A 20,085-nucleotide genomic window follows, 5' to 3' on the forward strand; every position below is an offset into this window, starting at 1 on the left:
ACAATACAGTCACAAAAGCTGTATTCCAAGTCCTGAGATTTGGATTGTCCACTGAACCCCACTAAAATTAAAGAATCACTGCCAATTGTGGAGATGTATTTTAATCCCCACACAAAAATTAATACAAATACTTAATATTTCTTCTTCTACTATTGCCATAACCATTACCAAAACCACCATCTTCAGTTCCACTTGGCTCAGATTCATGTTTTCTGGATACTAAGCCCTCAACAGCAACTTCACCAAGTTTCATTTACAGTTTGGATAAGACCTTCCTTCAATTAAAAATGAGTTTCATTATAATTACTTATTTAGACAAGAGGCTATCTTGCAGACTTTTGCTTTTAATGTTGCTGCAGGGACCTGCTTCCCAGAACAATAAATCTGAAGCAGTGGGCCAAAGGCTGGTGTTTTCATGTGAGCCAAGAGAATTCCCCATTTGATCATCAACCCTTTACACAGTTCCAAGAAATGTGCACTTCATCATGGAAAACCATTTTGTTTCACTGATTCCAAGACTTGGAAGGGATCTTGTTTGGTGCATGTTTGTAGTGACACAAAACTTCCAGAAATGCCAGAATTCCCTAAAAGGAATGCCTATTCATTCTCCTGAAAAGTTCCATCAGATAAGGAACTCTCGCAGCTTTGCTGAGGCATTATTATGACCCACTGACAGCTGCTCTTCCAGCTGACGATCTGTCAGAACCTCCTCTTCTGCTACTTCAATGTATGCTTACAAGTCCGTAGCTACTCCAACTCCTCCGACCTCTGACTTGTATAATTTATCATTTACTTGGCACTCCGCCCACCATCGTACTGTATCTTTGTTCATCTGGCTTTAAAAATCCAAAAGCACAAATACATGAAATGTGGCAAATCACATAATCATAATAATGAGGGACACTTCAAAGATTTGTCATTTGTTGGAGAGCCCTGGACTAGGCTAGGTTCCCATGGAACTTTGTTTTTGCACATAGCTTGATCTATAGACCCTGGACCCTAAACAAAGTATCTGAGTGTGCATCTCTAGAATAAAATGGCCCCGTTCCCCCCACAATTCCAGTGTCTTTTGCTACATAATGCATGCCAGTCATAAAGACAGCCCTGTTGTGAGTGAGTCAGTCAGTATGACTGGTAAGAATAATGACAATTACAAATGTGAAATATTACGTGGAGAAGTGTTCTGTGCCCATGGGAGAATTTGCTCAGATTGCATCATAGATTGTTGTTGTTGTTGTTTAGTCGTTTAGTCGTGTCCGACTCTTTGTGACTCCATGGACCAGAGCAGACCAGGCACTCCTGTCATAAAGCCTCCCTTTTTCTTCTATTTTGCCTTGAGGCTTTGCCATCAAATGTGATATAAGTTTGGGCTGTGCACTAGGTGTTTTCAAATGAGATTACACACACACACACACACACCTCATAACAACCCTAAAGCTATTTATTTTTCTTCTTAAGCTAGCTTCTCCTAACAGTGTTGGAATCTGCCACTAGAAGAGTGCAGACTCTTTAAGAGAGAGAAGTCAACACAATTTGACGCCTGTCTGAGGAAGAGCAAGGCAGGTGTAAGCAAGAGTTCCTGCACACCTGTATCGTGAAGCTGGAATCACAGCTTCAGAGCAATTCATACCAAACTCATACTGCACTTTGATTCTACGCTGTGACACTAAACTAATTACAGGAAGGAGTTGAAAGTGTATTCAGGTGGCAAATGGTAGATGTTCATAGTATTCCCTGGTGGAGAACGTCCTGGCCAAGCCAGGTGATCTTCTTCTGGCCACCTACCCCAAATCATGCACAATCTGAATCATTAAAATTCTACACATGATTTTTAATGATGTGGATCATAGAATTTTTAAGTTGAAAGGGACCTTCAGGTTCATGTATTCCAACCCCCTGAAATGCAGGAATCTCAGCTAAAGCATCCATGACAGATGGCCATCCAACCTCTGCTTAAAAGCCTCCAAGGAAGGAGAGACCACCACACCACCCTCAGAGGGAGTCCGTTCCACTGTCAAACAGCTCTTACTGTCAGAAAGTTCTTCCAGCTGTTTAGTCAGAATCTCCTTTCTTTTAAGCCATTGGTTTGGATCCTACCCTCTGGAGCAGGAAAAAACTCAATCTTCAATGGGACACTCCTTTATATATTTGGAGACTGCTATCATATCTCCTTCCAGTCTCCTCTTTTCCATGCTAAACATACCCAACTCCCTTATTAGGCTTGGTTTCCAGACCCTTGATCGTCTTGGTTGCCCTCCTCGGCACATGTACCAGCTTGTCAATATCCTTCTTCTCCCCTTTTTGGGCAAGGTTCTTGAGCAGGTTGTCATGGACCAGATCTAGGCACTCTTGAAGGAAACTGATTTTCTAGATCCATTTCTATCAGGGTTTAGGCCCAGTTTTGGAGCAGTGCAAATGATATGCCATTTTCAGTTGCCTTCTTTTCATGGAGCTGAACATTCTTGGAATTATAAATGGTGTTGAGCAACTGGTCATGGTTGTCTTCTCCATAATTAGTTACTACTCACCTCCCAATGCAAGTCCTCCTTGAGTACTTTTGGGAAAGTGACTGCAATATGATCTCTGTGTCCAGGAATGCCAATGATGTCACTGTGCATGATGCCATTCTGCATGATGCCAAACATGTACCCAGAACCTGGCACCTGAAATGAGTTTCTGGGGATGGACTAAATGGAACTGGCTGAAATGACTGGCAGAATCCGAGATTTGGGAGAAGAAACAATGGAGGAGGACTGGAAAAAATTTAAGGACTATTTACAAAAATATTATAAGCTATATGAATGTTAAGAATTTGCATGATTTGGAAAATCTAGCTTCAGCAATAAGATTTGGTGATATGGGAAACTAAGTTATAACTATGAAAGGACTAAAGTTTAAAGCAACATTATATCTAATTTAGGGTAAAAGTAAACTGATAATAAGTACCTTAAACTTAAAATATATTGTTTTGAAAGTACAAAAGAATGCACGAAACAAGGTAACAATTTGCTGATATTTTTATTGTAAAGAATGCAGGGTGAGGGAGACGTGGGGAAGTCCGGTTGGTGATGGAAAAATGTCTTTGAAAGATGGATTTCTTTTTCTTTTTCTCTTTCTTTTTCTGTTATTTCTCTTTTTATATCTGACTTTATATCTGTACCTGGAAAGCAATAAAAATATTTTTTAAAAAAATAAAAAATAAAAATGAAATGAGTTTCTGGGAAAATTTGTGGCAGGGCAAGTGGCTTTGGGAACCTGGTATAACCATGTAAGAGGCTGGTGGGAGAAAAAAAAATGAGCCACTCTATACTGTACCTCTTTATACTGTATCTCGTTTTGTCTAGGAGAGGCCCTTCTCTGTTTCCAGAAAAGTTATCACTGTGCCAAAAAAGACAACTGATAATTACAGTAGCTTTCCTTCAGCAAAGTTTACTTTTCTGCACAAACTTGCTCAATGCAGCTCAACTCAATGCAACTCAACAACCATATTCAGTCTGGCAGTGAACTAAAGCAGTAATGCAACAGCCTGGGAATGTATAACGGTAAAGGGACCCCTGGACGTTAGGTCCAGTCACGGATGACTCTGGGGTTGCGGAGCTCATCTCGCTTTAGTGGCTGAGGGAGCCGGCATATAGCTTCCGGGTCATGTGGCCAGCATGACTAAGCCACTTCTGGAGAACCAGAGCAGTGCGCGGAAACGCCGTTTACGTTCCCGCCGGGGCAGTACCTATTTATCTACTTGCACTTTGACGTGCTTTCGAACTGCTAGGTTGGCAGGAGCAGGGACTGAGCAACGGAGCTCGCCCCGTCATGGGGAGTCAAACTGCCGACCTTCTGATCGGCAAGCCCAGGGCTCTTTGGTTTAGACCACAACACCACCCGCACCCCTCTGGGTATGTATACATTTCAAATAACTGTGAGCAATGGATAACTGGCAAGTCCAATCTCATGTTAATTGGTTTTAATTGAAAATAGACATTTCTCCTCAACCTTACTGACAAGGACACATTGTCCATACAGTAGCAATCTTCATATCTGAGTTCACTATATTATGCATGCTAGAATGACAAAAGAAAACTCAGAATAGGGCTGGAACTGAGTGGTTCTGTGGGGAAGGGAAGAAGCAAAAATTCTGTATGTAAAATTCTTTGAAAATAGCAAGGCTCACTTATCCATAGGGAAGCAGCTCTGCATTATCAACTGTCCCCAAATGAGGCCCTAGGCAGAGAATTTCTTTGATCAGGCTGATGTCTGGAAAAATCAGCTCTTGTCCCTCACCTGTGGTGGCACATTACTGCATGCTCTCCCTGTGTGCCACTGATATTGCAGAGTCATCTGATAGGTAATTGCAGCATCAGCAATCAAGGCACTGGAGGGTTAGAAACGACAATGACTTTCAAAGCTTATCAGATACCATAAAGCATATGCTTGGATGGCAAGGCACAGAATGACGGAGGCATAAATCTCATGGTCTTCCCACCCAAAGTTGGGGAAAGGGGTGGATAATAGAGGAACTATATTGAAATGGCAAGGAAAGGAATGTGACTAATCAGAAATAAAACAGCTATTCAAAAAAGGGGGGTGGATTTGTTGTTTATTCCCAGATTAATATGTTATCTGTTATATTTTCCTGCTAAGTTAATTTTGACAGAGAACAGCAAAAAAGTTTTTTGAAGGTGAAAGGTCTTACACTTTTCACTACAATATATAGTTTTGTTCTGTTTTTACTTAAACATGCATTTTACTTATTTAGGAATTTGATTGAACATTAATGCTTGCACTTTTATTATTTTCTGTGTAAACTGCTTAAAGTGTTTATTGTTATTATATTAAGCAGTATAAATATTTAATTAATAAATCAAGAATAAATACAAACATTGATTAAACACTTTGGTTAGCTCTTTCTGCTTTGGTGTCATTTCGCTATAAATGCTTATTACAGGTAAGGGTTTCCATCACAAAATAATGATAAATATTTCTCCTATATGGGTACAACACCCATGTCTTTTTTGGCATGTGAGTGGTATAAAGCGGACGCTCGTGTTGCAAACATGATCCATGCGGGAGGCACGTTCGCAACCCGCAGTATTCGCAACCTGCAGCGCTGCATCTGCACACACGCGGGCTGCAATTCGGCGCTTCTGCACATGTGCAAAGCATGATTTAGTGCTTCTGCGCATATGCGACCGCTGAAACCCGTTCCGGTACTTCCAGATTTCGGCAGGTCCGTAACCCAAAAAAAACGCAACCTGAAGCATCTGTAACTCAAGGTATGACTGTGCAAATCAATATTAATGATAATCACATAACCTCAGTGCTACTGCTTAGATTTTCTCTGTGGCCAGTAATTAAATAAGAAAAAATCCAGTCTTATTTATTATGCTTCTTATGTGCCATTCACCATAAGGATCTAGGACAAGATACAATAGTATTATAACCTGTTCAGGATATAAATCCCTCCAATTTGGCTTACAATTTAATTAGTTTTGTTAAACACACACACACACAAATAATTAAAGAATTTTAACTTTTCTTTTATATTTATTTATTTATTTATTCATCCATCCATCCATACCCTGCCCAACTGGCTGGGCTTCCCCAGCCACTCAGGGCGGCTTCCAACAAAATACTAAAAATACAATAAAGCATCAAACATTAAAAACTTCCCTAAACTTTTAAAAAGTTGGGCATCAGATAATAATGCCAAAGCTTCTGGGATATTAAGGGCTGCTGGTATCAGTGAGGCTGCCTTTGCTCTCCAGCAGATGCTGAACATCCAGAGTCCAATGGATTAGTTCTTGAGGCATTTCCTCCCACCTGTCCAGTGTCATGACTAGACCTGCTAAAACGCCAGGATGCATCCACAGATTATATCTTCAGATGATTTACCCTACTAAGAAATTATTTCTCAAGCAGAAGGGTGATAGAATTGAGCCTGAGCAGTAGAACCAGATTTCCCCTGTGTGTATTACTAATGACTGCTTTAGAAAGCAGCAGGTGAGAACCAATAGATCCAATCCCTCTCTGAAGGAGCTATAGTTACTTGGAGAGCAGTCGTCAAAGAGGATTCGCTCGTCTCCTGGGATGGTGACAGGCGCCAAGGTTTCACAGAGCTGAAGAGAAGGAAAGTTTGATCTTCCCTCTTCTTTCTAAAGAAAGGACAGAAGATGATTTCTGAAAGAGGGCAGCATAATTGGAACTTTTCCATGCAAAATTGTGGCTTGTAAGCCACATGAGTCATTTGTTCCTCCTCTAAAACTACTCTGGGGTTTTATGAGTCACTGGCCGAGCTTCTGTTTACCGCTGTTTCCCTTTTCTCTCTCCTCAGAACTTGCCCCATGACATCATAATGCCTCCTTTTGTTTTATGAGCTCTTGGACCAATTTGTTAGTACATCAACTTCTAGTAGCCTGCCTAGAGGAAAGAAAGGCAAAGCTATAATGACTCGCTTCTCCATTTCTTCAATTACAAAAGCCACTTATCATATTGTGGTGATGTTCTCACCCGGACTCACTGCCAAAAGGAAGAGGCCTATTCACCCCTTGCTCACAGAATCTTTGTGGCCTTCAGTATGACCCGAGAGGCCATACAGAAGGAAAGTTGGAGGAGGAAGCTTGGGAAATAATTAGAAGGTTGCTGAGGGTTGACATATTGTGCTAGTCTTGATGTAAGCACTTGAAAGAGCCTCCATAACTGGACCCTCCTCCCCACAACACCTACATCAGTTGTTGGAAATCCGTGGCCTTCCAGTGTTGTGAGATTCAAACCTCCACAATCCCCAGCCAGTATGGACAATGGTCTGGACTTGTAGACCAGCAATACCTGGAGGGCCACCTCTGCCATACAAGAGGCCATCTTTGTTGCTTATTCCTCAAAAGACTGCTTTCCCATGAAACATTTGACTTAGGACTCAGCTACATTAGTCAAGAAACAGGATTTTGAATGCTTTATAAACATGCAACACCAGGTGGCTCCAGAGAGCAAAAATAAAATTTCTAAATGATTTCCCATAGCATTTTCCCCCTTTTTGTTATAATGATTTAATTTCTGACTTATTTATAGCCTTTTTTTGCTGTGTGTAGATCCACCCTTAGTCTCTCATGCCTGACAGAAACACTTTATTCATAACTTTCCATCTCCCATTCCACCTCCTTGTTGACTATTCTCTTGCCCTCTCCTTCCCCACCTCTCTGTTCTTGTATGTTGCTTTGAATATTATTTCAATAGAAAAGTGGCATATGAAATAAATATTAAATCTTGGTATAATTCTGCTCCATGTGTTATTTGTTCTCCCTCTCTTGAAATTTTGAATGTGAAGTCTTTATGGCAAGAACACACTGTTTTGGCTTTGGTTGCTATGTAAAGTGCCATATACATTGATTGCACTATATTAATCTTTTTTTCTTTTTTTTTAAAGCTTCCACAGCTGCAAAAAGAAATTCCATATTTTGGGGGTAGAAAAGGCTGGTAATACATATACTTTTTGAAGGTGAGTGATATCTATTTGATGTTTGCAGGCAGACCTTCTAAGTCTGACCAGAAGAATCCTTCACAGTACATATTGGAGACCTATTCCTTTACATTCCTGTACATTTCTTTTATCCATGATCATATCAGGGTGTACTAGAAATCTGAACTGTATTGGCACATATGAAGTTTGTGTGTGTGCCAAATCATCATTATATTTTTTATTTAAAAAACAACAACCTTTGAGGAAAAATGATAATTGATAGTATTCTACTAACGTGTCCCATCAGTGCAGAGATTTTCACTTGCCCAGCAGGACTCCCCTTTCCCCATATGCACCCCACACTCTCACCAAATCTGCTCCAGAGGCTGGGGGGGACTCCACAAAGAGATTGAGGTGGAGCCTAGGGGGAAAATGTTCCACTGTACAAGCGGAAATCCTTGCACCAATGGTGCTACTTTGGTTTCCACCCTGTGAGATGTTAGACTCGTGACAAAAATCATGATAGCAGGCAAAAAACGTCAAACCCTCTCAGCTTAAGACTAGAGAATGAATATAAGGCAAAATGAGAGCCAGCTTCAAGACCAAAATTGTTCATTTGTGTGAAGGGTTTAACATCAGAAACTTGTCTAGTTTTAGAATATTAGTCCCCCCAAAGTCCTATTAAGCTCTCTCAGGGACTTCATGGTGGGGAAGGGCGTGTGTGTTTTCCCTTTTACATCTGCTGCCCTGCCATATTTAATTAAAGCCTTTGGAAGCTCATAAGCTCTTGTGAAAGAAAGAAAGAAAATCCCGAGACGGCATTAACCAAGACAATGCTGTCATGCTGGCATTTAAGAAAAGGAAAGGTGGGTAGAAGTGATGCTTTATGATAAATATTATTTTATAGGCTGAAATAATGATCAGATGTATTATTATCTAGAGCAACTGTATCTAACACAATGGGGATGTATTGTTCTGCAGAATGAACAGTCACAGCTTTAAACAATGTGAATAATGTTAAGTAATTTTTTCTTTAAAAGTAAGTATCAAAGTGAACTTTTTTAAAAGAAAGCCATAGAATCCAACAAAGTGGCATTTCATTTAGTGTCCAAACTTTTTAAAAAACCTGTGTCATAAATAAAACAATATGTCCAAGTAAAGCCTGGGGGGTTTCATTTGATTAGCATATTGGGTGCTGATGTGGAAGACCTGGGTTCAAATCCCCCCCTTAGGCATGCTCTTGATTGTCCTTGTTTTATCCTTCCTCCCAGAGCTGCTTTGAGAATAAGCTTTGTTAAAGCTGCAAAGTAATGAAATGAGATATAGAAATATGTATCGCAATATTAACCTGTCAATGCATGGATGTCTGGGGTGGGGGCAGAAGCACACCCACACTCCCTGTAGTCACACGATGCCCCCTTCACGTGATTAACGCACAGAGAGGTCAAAAGTCTGCCTTTAGTCATAGACTGCATTTTCCCTCCCCCCAAAAAAGTGTCGTGGGAACTGTAGTTTACCCATCACAGAGCTACAAGGTGCTTTATATGTATGGTGTGTACACAGACACAGTCTTAAAATGGTATAAAGTCACACCTTGCGACTCGAATATTTTGGCTCCGAATGCTGCAAACGTGAAAGTGAGCGTTCCAGTTTGCAAACATTTTTTGGAAGCCAAATGTCCAATGTGGCTTCTGTGGTTTCCGGTTGAGTGCAGGAAGCCAATCAGAAGCCGCACCTTGGTTTTCAAACGTTTTCAGAAGTCGAAAACTACATAGCATAGCCAGGACTAAATTCCTGGGTCCTGTTTTATTGTGCTTGGTTGGCAGGCCTGTTGAGTCACACGCCGCACTACTTTTGCAGGATACAGATCCTTCTGTAACTCTGCAGGTGGCGAGATTCCTGAACGCGGTTATCTCACACACAAAAACCACTAAAAAACAACAACAACATCAAAAACTAATCGGACAGTTATGATGAGAGTGCATGTCGGATCTCGTCTTCAGTTTTCCTTTTTCTGCGATCCGTCCCTTGGAGCTCTCCGGGCCCCAAGCTGTTATTTGGCTCGGCTCAATGTCCCACCCTTGCATCGCGGTGTTCTCTTTCTGGTGCCGAATATATCGGTTTTTATGCCTCTGTCCTTTTACGTTTGTACATATTTTATGGGCTAATAGCCGTAAATAAAATTAAGTGTAAGTGTAAGAGAACCAAGATACGACTGTATAAGAGGAGGTAGCAGACTATTGGATTAGGCTACACTGGGTGCTGTGCAGGCTGCACTTGGGATCATCAGGAGAAAGAAGCACAAAGTAACTGGTTTAGGCACACAACATTTTTGAAAATATATAATCCAGCTGTTACTCAGATCTATTTCTAGCCTTAAGAAAACACAAAGGTTTTTTGTTAGGTAGAGAACAGAAGTAAAAAGGAAACATGGAGGTGGTTTTCATAAGAACAAGCTGGAGATAATTTTAGTTGGTGTACTAAGTTTTTTTTAAAAAAAAAAAGTCAATAGAAGCTACACTTGGTAGCATTACCTAGTGGTTGGAAGGAATGTGACCCCCCCCCCAAAGTAAAGCTCCACATGCAGGTGGCAGGAAATCCTCTTCCAGTTTGAGTACAAGGCGGTTGTGATCCTCTGCCTAGTAGTGAGTGGTGGGACATTGCAGCATGGCATCTAGTCACATACCATATCTGCCTCCTTCATACAGGCACATACAGGAGACAAATCCCAGCTGTAAGATGGGGTGTTGTGTGGGCTGTTGAAAAAGGAGTTGGAGGAAAAAAATAGGAAGTGCGGAGCATGCAAAAGAAAAAGGCAGGGAGCTTGGAAGAAGGTTCAGGCTTACTAAAATGGACTGCTCACGGTGTGTGAAATTGGAAGGCTTTATTATACAAAGCAATCCAATTCCTAAAAGAAATATTTTAATAATGTGGGATTTAAAATAATGGCCTTGTTCTGCAGTTTCCTTTCTGAGGAAAGTTTCCTTTCACACAGGAATTTGAACTCTTTGCTCCTGAGAATACTCTTACTATTTTGCTTTAGTAAAATTCTAAAATTTGCCTGACTTTTCTGCAGCTTCCTAAACTGTTGTAATCCCACTTCTCAGTGCAGCAGTTAGAAATGAACAGCATAATATCCAGCACTGCAAACGACTGAGTTTTATTTGCCGGCAGAGACATTACCAAAGATTTAATCTACTAAAGCCATTAAAGTATTTGCAAAACACTCGTGCAATTAGTAACCAGTGCAGCTAAAGAACAAACAGAGAAACATTGTTAGGTTGGATAACAAGACAAAACTGATCTCAAAAATGCTGCAAGCCACACACGGACATTTACTATTAAACATTTTTTTTTGTGTCCTTTCCTTCCAGCTCATTGATTGTTCTCCCCTTCAGTATATATATTGCATGGGGGATGCGTTCTGGGTCATCGTGCGTCGGCAGAACGTGCTGAAGCCTGCCCCATACCCACTCCACCCCTTTCTGTTTAAAAAGTAGATTCAAATGAGGAGCAGAAATGTGGGCCGGCCATTTTAAATCCAGCTACAGTGGTACCTCGGGTTAAGAATTAAATTCGTTCTGGAGGTCCGTTCTTATCCTGAAACTGTTCTTAACCTGAGGCACCACTTTAGCTTATAGGGCCTCCTGCTGCCACTGCGCTGCCACTGCACGATTTCTGTTCTTATCCTGAAGCAAAGTTCTTAACCCGAGGTACTGTTTCTGGGTTAGCGGAGTCTGTAACCTGAAGTGTCTGTAACCCAAGGTACCACTGTATATGAAAATTGCTGTAAGCCCCTCCTCATTATCCATTTCTCTGAACTGTTCCCAAGTGACACCCCTTTCTTCCAGGCCACATATTTTTCCTTTGCTTTCTTTTTTCTTTACATTATATTTGTATGCCACTTTTCTGCAAAAAAAAAATAAAATCCTGCTCAAAACAGCTTACTAGAGAAAGACAGGGATGTGTTTCAAACAAACACTGCAAAAACAATTTCATAATAACATAGTAAAACAACAACATAGTGGCCATTTTATAATAGCATGGCAAAACAACCACAACAAACCACATTTCAATACTATGCATGTAACAATATTACTTAAACAACATGCAGCATCCAATGGCAAAAATAACAAGGAAGCTGCACAGCTTCACCTTAGACTCCTCCCATGATGTTGCTCCCTTCTCTCTCCAAGCCATACCCCTCACTGGCCCTGCTCTGTGTCTTCCTTGAGTCCTTTTGCCTTGCTGGAATGGGTACTTTGATTGTGAGGCCTTTTCCTTGCCTGGATTGAGAAGTCTACAGTTGTACTTCAGAAGTTGAATGCCTTGTGACTCGAACATTTCGTCTCCCATGCGCCGCAAACCCAGAAGAGAGTGCTCCGGTTTGCAAACGTTCTTTGGAACCCAAATATTCAACACGGGTTCCACGGGTTCCGATTGGCTTCCAGTCGGAAGCTGCACCTTGGTTTCCAAACATTTTGGAACTTCCAGAACAGATTCTGTTTGACTTCCGAGGTACGACTGTATATGTCTGTCTGTCTGTATAGAACCCCCTGACTTTGCAAGCTAATATGTATCTTTCTGGAAGAGTCACATCCATGCTCTTCCCACTTTTTCCTCTCTCCTTGACCTCTGTTGGAGGGTTGCCCACAAGGGAACATGACCCTCAGGCTGGAAAAGTTTCCCTGACCCATTCATCTGGGATGGCGTATCATTTGTTATCTACATCAAAAGTTCCCAAATGTAACTTGCTGAGACTGGGAGCTTCTGGAAGTTGTCTATTTCAAACGATGAAGAAATCACAGCCACATAAAGCTATCTCCAGGCATGCAACTGGATCTAAAGTATGCTTTTAAAGTCACCCTGAGTCAAGTTGCAAATGCTTCGAGCCAGCCTTGATTTTAATATTCTCCCACATCTTCAAGTACAGAAGGGCAAGGAGGAAAGAGGAAAGAAAAAAATATGTATTAATTAAATAAAATGTTATTATCTACTTTTCTGATTTCAAAAAGCTTCCATTAGCATTCTGGGCAAAGATTCAAGTCACTTCATATTGCGCTCAAACGAGCTCACTCATCTTCCTCTCTAATAAAACCGGCACTAGTGAATCCATTTAATTAATGTCAGAAAGTGGCCTCAGAAGAATGCATCGATACCACTATGTTTAGATGCCCAAATTTAATGCTTTCTGCCCTCCAAGCATCAGAGTTTAGTCTTCGTGGCTTGGCTTAGAACTTTAATAACCATTTGGATTCAGAATTCTACTGCTTACTTTTAGCTGCAACTCAGCCACACACTTCCAAGAGATGGAAGGTGAGCTGGATAAAATGCCATCAGGGAGATTAAGCCCCAAAGGACAGAGGCCTTAAATATCTGCCTCCTTCCCTACAGGCCGTCTCAGTGGTAAGATCAACAAAGGAGGCTCTTCTGGCTGTTCTACTGCCCTTGGGCAGCTTGGCGAGGGCATTCTCCATGACCAGCTCCTAAGCAGTGGAGTTTTCTCTCCACAAGTTGTCCAGCACTTTCATTATATATCTTGCATCATATATTGAAGGCACATCTCTTTACCCTTGCCTTTGAAACCTGGTGTATCTATATGGATCCACCCTATTCTTCTGATTGTAAATTGCTTTAACTGTTTTTAATATTGTGTTTTTGTATTGTTGTAACCCACCCTGGGACTTACAGTGAAGTGTGGGTTAAAAAATCCATATAATACTATTACTAAAGGTGAAGAGGAAATCCTACTCATGCGTACCTTGGAGGAAGTCTCATTGATGTTAATGGCCCTTACTTTTGAGTAGCCAAATATAGTATTGTGCTGTCAAGCAATGCATGTTTCAGAAAGAAAGCTGTGCTTACACTGCTTTACATACACTATATATGTGCATCCTTTCCAGAGTCACACTCAATATATATGAAAAACTATAGCCAACATCTTTTATGGAGAGACGATATTTGAACCTATAGCAGCTTATCCAGATTTACCCCACATACAGGTGCTTGTTGTGGGCTATGCCATCTTATGATGCCTTTAAGCTTTAGAACGACCTAGTCATTCATGGGGAACAGTGAAAATTCATCAGCAAGAAGTGAGACCTGCAACATACCATTGCTCTATGACCATTGCCAACCATGCCCCTTTCTGCCATACTCCATTCCATTACCACCACCTCAATTTTCCAAACCACCTCCAACATATACTGAATGTACTGTGGCCTCTGAGCATGTTTAATCCTTTTTAGGGGGTTCCCCCTATTTATTCTCCTGCAAACCTTGGAGTTACCGCAGGTCTGCTGATACTTTCTACAGTCAGCACTTGGGGAATGAGTTTGCTATTAATTTATTAGTAGGCAAGCATAACAAATGGTTTCTTCCTGCATCCAAGCTTCTGGAATGATCTAGAATTAAAGCCAGGTGAGGAATGAAACCAATTCCATCTGGGAGGAACAATTCTAAGGTGTTGAAAGAGGAGGCCTTTTCCTTTTGAAAGTGGTTCATTTAGCTAGGATCTGATTAGTTGGATCCTCCTACCTGAGGATTTACCCTCAGAACTCCCCCCAAATGGCCTGGAGGCTTTGGCCCCACAACTGGTCGGTAATGCTGCGATCACGCCAGGGGCCTGGGCTAATCAGTGGTGCTGGCATGATTGCAAGGTAAGTATATATACAGCAGCGCAACATGTGCCTGTCTCTTGTTTCGTGTTGCCGAACACCCACCCACCCACCCACCCATTGTTAGATCGGTGTCTGGCTTTGCTTTGGACTTTGGTTGGTTGCCGTTTTTTGGAACGGGGGCCGAGTAGGAATTTTTTCCAATGTGGCAGATTGGCAGTGGCCACTTGGTTTTTGCCTACCTCTTAGCAATTGTCACAACTTTGTAAGGTTAGGCGGTTAGGCATTTGTTTAGGGGAATGTGGGGAGGGGAGGTGCGGCCATCACCTGCCCCTCCATGTGATAGGGTATTCCATTAAAGGAATCCAGGGGTCTGGATCTCATCCGAAGCCCTGGAAGGGGCTAGGGCCATGCCAGGACCCTCGGGAACCCCAGGGGTGAGCACCAGTCAATAGCCATTGTTGGAGCTCCTTCTGCTGGTAGTTTACCCTTTGCAGGCTTGCTGCTGGGTGGGCAGGAGCCAATTATAGTCATTAGATACCAATGCCTAAGCCAATACCAGTCACACCTGTGTACGCAATAAAGTTGTGGCCTAAATTTGCCCATTAACCTTTAAACTAAATTCTGTTTCCATTGTGTCTTTATTCCATGGGGGTGGGTTTTGAGGCTTGACGCCCAATTATTTTTTAAAGGATCTGGGAGGTGCGAACTGGTGCTGCTGTGAATCTGGATCTGAATCTGCTTGCATTGTACCCTTGTGCATTTGTGACTGGGCAAAGATACCAATATCTCTAGAATGTTATCCACCTGAGAAAACACATCCAAGCTTCTCAATGGCCAGGGAAGACAGATTTTGACACATTATTACTGCCTTTCAGATCATTTCCCCAGCCTATCCTGAATGAAGGCTCCAGATTTTTAAAATGTCATATGTCCAAACCAAACATGTGTCTGACACCGGCAAGTCAGGTGTCAGTTGTTCTCATTGCCCAATCTGATCATGCAGTTGTAACAAAATTAGCACAGGGTGTGGCAAATGGTTGGGTCCTGGCACATTCAAGTTGTGCGATTAAAGTGAATATGGTGTTCTTGTGCAACCAAAACCTGTTTCCAAAAAATCATATGTAAGGTACGGAAAGCAATGAGGAAATGTTCCTGGAAAGCGTTGGATAACAATTGCTTTAGGCAATTTTGTATTAACCTCCTGCAAACAAATCAGAATGGATGTTCAGTTAACAGCAGACATATCCCACCCCACCCCACCCCCAAAAAAACTTTGTGCAGAGAGATTGGGAATAAGTGCTCAATAAACAAGTTATCTGGAAGCAACCAAAGTAACTTGTAAAATCAGTGGTGTATAATCAGTACCTCTTTTGTACCTATGTAAAAGACACCTCTTTTGTGAGGTGTTTCTCATTTCATTTTTCAGCATTTGGGGCTGGAGAAGCTGAAATCTGGAAGCACTTCCCCACATCCCAAGCAACAGCTATGTGCACAACTGACTCTGAACACTTAACACGGGAGGCGCCCCTTAAATAAGATGGAGAGAGGCGGTTGCTGCTCTCTGAGCTACTGTTTCAGCTTGCCTTTGCCGCACTAGCTACACTTGCTTCATCGTGTTTACAACCAGCACAGCAAGATGCTGTAAATTACATGATAAAATGGGGGTGGGAAGCAAGTGGAGAGGCCGACGTAGTGGCAGTAAGCCCAGAAGTGAAGCCGACAAGAGTAGACCTGGAATGCCCATCTGCTCTCATCTGTCCCCAGCTGTAGGGGACTCCGGGTTTGAATGACTTTTCCTCGCAGTCACCTGCAGCTAATTAGCTGCCTCCATTTCAAAGTTTCGCTGGCTCGCTGCCCAGCATTCACAGCACTGCTCAGGTAGTGACCTCCAGCATCTCACCCAGTGGACCTTGACTGTTCTTTCACCCGCAGCTAATTGACTAAAGCAGCAAAGGTGGGTTGGCTCCATTCGCAGGCAGTGCAGCCTCTCTGCTCAACTCCGTTTCAGATTGTGCCAACGCAGGTGGCCAACTTTTTAACCGTCTATTGTAGCTGCGCCTTTAACGCCAGCTTGATGTGCAGACATTAACAAAAAGTGTCATGCTGCCATAAAGCTGTGAAGGTGCTGAACCAGCATCTTGAGGAAGTAATGGATGAGAGCCAATTAACTGTAGCTCAGTCCCGTGAGACAGAAGTTATGTTGGGGTGGGAGATTGCATACCAAGGACTTTCCCAGCATCCTTAACAAACTACATTTCCCAGGATTCTTTGGGGGAAGCCATGAAGTGGTATCTTCAGGCTTTAAATGTATGGTGTGAATGTGGCCTCAGTCTCACAAATGAAAAATTTGTCATTCAAACTACACAATTCGTAAAAGGGGGGGGGATATTTGAATTCTCTATTGGGATTTGTACTTCCTTCATGCCCAGTTGCCACTGAATAGGTATTTAGTGCCCAGAATATACTCTGAGGTACTGTGTGCCACAAATACCCTGACACATGGTTAGGCCCTGAGTTCCTGCTTCAGATCACACACAGACTTCTTTTATTTGTCTGTCCTATTCTATTTAAACATTTCTGCTTCGACACTGATAGATGATAATAAAGAATCCACTCTCAATATAGGAGAAGTGACTTTCAATATAGGAAAAGTGACCCTGTAAATAATTACAGGGTTCAGCAGTGGGGAGGAAGGAGGGAGCTACGTGTCCTGAGAGCATTGCCTCTCCCTCTGGTACCACCAAGGTCCACCATGTTCCACACAGAAGAAAGCAGGGCCTCTCTTCACAGAGATATGCTGTCACGTAATTACCATATTTTTCGCTCTATAACACGCACCTGACCATAACACGCACGTAGTTTTTAGAGGAGGAAAATCCGTAGGCATGCCACCCGTAGGCATTTCCTAACACGCACAGACATTTCCCCTTACTTTCTAGGAGGAAAAAAGTGAGTGTTATGCTGCAAAAAATACGGTACTTTCCTGCCTGGTGGTGATGATGGTAGTACTGGCAATAATGTGTTTCCACAGTGCCTACAGTAACTTGTCACATAGTTCATTAAATCAAATACACCCAAGAGAAAAGGAGCGGAGAATAGTTGAGGTTGAAGATCATGTTGGCAATGAAAGCCTGAAGGTGTGAGTTTTTAACAGACATTTATACATTACCATGCCTGTCTCCCTGACCCTTAAGCAAGCCTGTTCTAACGCAAACCAAATGGAGCTGTCTTTGATGAATAGGTGAACACATGAGAAAGGGTGGGGGATTTCTTAACGTTCACTCAGGGCTTGTCTAAGACATCTTGATCCCTTCATTGAAGGACAAGATGGTGCCCTCAACTGAATAGAAGGCTTAAGGACTGGCAGCTAAACCTTACAGATGACGGAACAGCATCCTTCACTGTAACTGAGGACTTCAAGCTACTTTAGAGGCTCCCAAAAGCCTCCCAATCTGCAGCATCCATTGCTTGAGGCAGTTGCCTCACTCTGCCCAACAGTGGGACCAACCCTGAGCATGAATTCATCTTCTGAAAAACAATTAAAGGTGCAGAAACCCTTCATTTTTCCCCATTGGCCAACCTAAATCATTTACTTGAACAATGCAGCCATTTAGAGCCTTCATCCTCCCCTTTGGAAAGCCCTGCTATGCTCAGTGTCTTGCTTGCCAGAATAGGTAGGAGAGGAGGATGAGCAAAGGAGCCTTGAGGCTGGATATGAGCAGCTGCCTCCTCTCCAAGTGCCTCCGAGATTTTATATTGCATTTCTTTATCAATTAAAAATGATACTGCTTAATAGAATAAAAGTCCCTAAGTGGTTTGCACAGAGACAATACAAACGCGGCAACATTCAATCAAATTTCTCGAGATTAGATGAAAATGGAAAACAAAATGGAACTGTTGATCACAGATAAAACTGAGCAGATATACTTTTCCCAGGCAGCCTTCTGTAGAGGCCACCTCCTCCATTCTGTTTTACTGCTGCTTCCAGGATCAAACAAAGGCCCGTTTTAACTTTACTGTTTGTGTTCCGCCAAATCAGTCAAAAGATGTCAAAGACCACCATGGCTTCATCACTTACAACTTAACTACTTCGTAGTAGTAGTATTGTATCTGTTTTTACTCTCAATACAGCGAAAGAAGAAGCTTATCACAAACAGTGAACTCATCAGACCTGGGTGAGATAGCACAGTTGGTGAGAGCATGATGCTGATAACACCAAGGTTGCAGGTTCAATTCCCATATGGGACAGCTGCGTATTCCTGCATTGCAGGGGGTTGGATCAGATGATCCTCAGGGTCCCTTCCAACTCTATAGTTCTATTATTCTATTATCTGAGTTATTTTATACCTAAAATACCTAATAGTTAAAGTGTGGGCCTACACAAGTCTGCTCAGATGTAAGACCCACTGAGTTCAATGGGGTTGACTCACAGTAAACGTGTGTAGGACTGCAGTCCAAGAGGGGCAATCCAAACTCCTGATTTGCAGCAGCAGGGCAGTGTAGCCTTGGCTGCCTCCACCAGGTTATCTTTTGTAACATGGCGCCCTGTGCAAGGCCAAAATTTGTGCCTCCAAATGGATCTTCTCAATTATGAATCTTCTCAGTTTTGTGCCCCCTTGGCTCGGTGCCCTGTGTAGCAGAACTGCCCACAGCACCCTTATTCCGGCGCTGAATCTACATCCCCATCATTCATAGCTGCCAGGGTGGAAGTTGGAGAGAAGGACAGGAAAAATGTTTCCTTGGTGATTCTAGGGTGAATCATATGCTGGACCAGCACTGTCCTCTCCCTGCCTCTGAAATGTCCTATTTTGGGCAGTTTCTAGTACCTACCACTGGTGGAAATATTGATAGCTGTAGGTAGGCTCTACCTGTTCAATGTTTGAGAAAGAGCGTTGGGGTGCTCCTCTCTGACAAGGCTGAGCCACTAATGATGGAGTTGCCCCACAGCAGAGGTTGGCTGATCTGGGCAAGTCTGGGCAAAAGAAACCCTCCGCTCCATCCCCCTCCAGCATAGTAAATTGGGATTTGAATTACTCTGCCCACCACTAACAGTGCAATGCTAGGAATGTTTATTTTGAAGTAAATCCCACTAAGTTCAATGGGTCTCCCGGGTAAATGTCCTAGGCTGGCCAAAGGTAAAAGAAGCTTTAATTGTTCTGCAGAAGGGGGAATTTCAGGAGATTTAGCTGGCTGCACAGGCTACGCCTAATGAGGGCCCTCCTTCTACGCAAAAAACGAAAGGTTGCTGCAAGACTAAAGGTTGCTTCTTTCTTTGTACTTGGCCACACTAATAGGACTATAGCCACAATCAGCTTCATGTTGCAAAATTTCTTTACGTTTGCTGATTATATCTTCAGGGAAGAAGGCTTAATTCATCTTGAAAAGAGGGGGAAATACTGCATTTATCAGATTCAGGATTAAGAAGCTTTTTGACCAAAGAAGAAGAAGAAAACTAAGCAAGCTTTTACAAGTTTAAACGATGTGAGAAAAAGAGATGGAAACTGCCTGGGTCACAGTCTGTTTTGCCAATTGTTTTACCTGAGCTCGTTTTAATGGGTCTACATGCCCAAACCTGTCAGAAATGAAAGAGAATTGCTTTTAACTGACTGCTTAAAGCCTAAAGAGGCCTCCAAGAATCCACTTTGGGCATAGAAGAAGTTGCCCAGCCCTGGCAGTTCTGTCATATTAAACTCCACTGTATTGTCATTGTGTTCTTCAAAGCACTCCTTCCACAGGCCTTGGGGCTTTCGAATAGGATCATTTTGTGCCTGTCCTTCTATGCTTTCTCTCTTTGACAATGTGCATATGAATCACTCTCTCTGCTGGAAGCGAGAGATCCTCAACTGACATTAGGAGACTCATGTTGCAAAGCTCCAGAGTCTTTGCACTTTCAGCATCATCTCGCCTGGCCTCTTAGTGCCCTCCTAGGTAATTCCCACCCAACCCCCAGGGGGGATTATTGCCCACTTTGTGAACTGCTAGTCCAGATGATATTCTGCTATGTTGTGAAAGAAA

The 20,085-nt window shown here is 42.4% G+C and overlaps 1 long non-coding RNA gene across 6 annotated transcripts in view; it reads right to left on the reverse strand.

Annotated features, from left to right (window-relative positions):
• Nucleotides 1-20,085, reverse strand: part of LOC309528126 — a 44,267-nt gene that overhangs the window by 2,289 nt on the left and 21,893 nt on the right. For 2 of the 6 annotated variants that reach the window (XR_014217540.1, XR_014217541.1), the window contains exons 4-6: nucleotides 12,316-12,371; nucleotides 9,985-10,206; nucleotides 6,044-6,113 (exon numbers count right to left, since the gene is read on the reverse strand). This is a non-coding gene — a long non-coding RNA (uncharacterized lncRNA). Of the gene's footprint in view, nucleotides 1-5,603; nucleotides 6,114-9,984; nucleotides 10,207-12,315; nucleotides 12,372-13,211; nucleotides 13,275-20,085 lie in introns of those variants that run through there. The other 4 variants (XR_014217543.1, XR_014217545.1, XR_014217544.1 and 1 more) reach the window with 3 other exon arrangements.

This window comes from Podarcis vaucheri, assembly GCF_965113315.1.
Source record: "Podarcis vaucheri genome assembly, chromosome: 3".
NCBI classification, from domain to species: Eukaryota; Metazoa; Chordata; class Lepidosauria; order Squamata; family Lacertidae; genus Podarcis; species Podarcis vaucheri.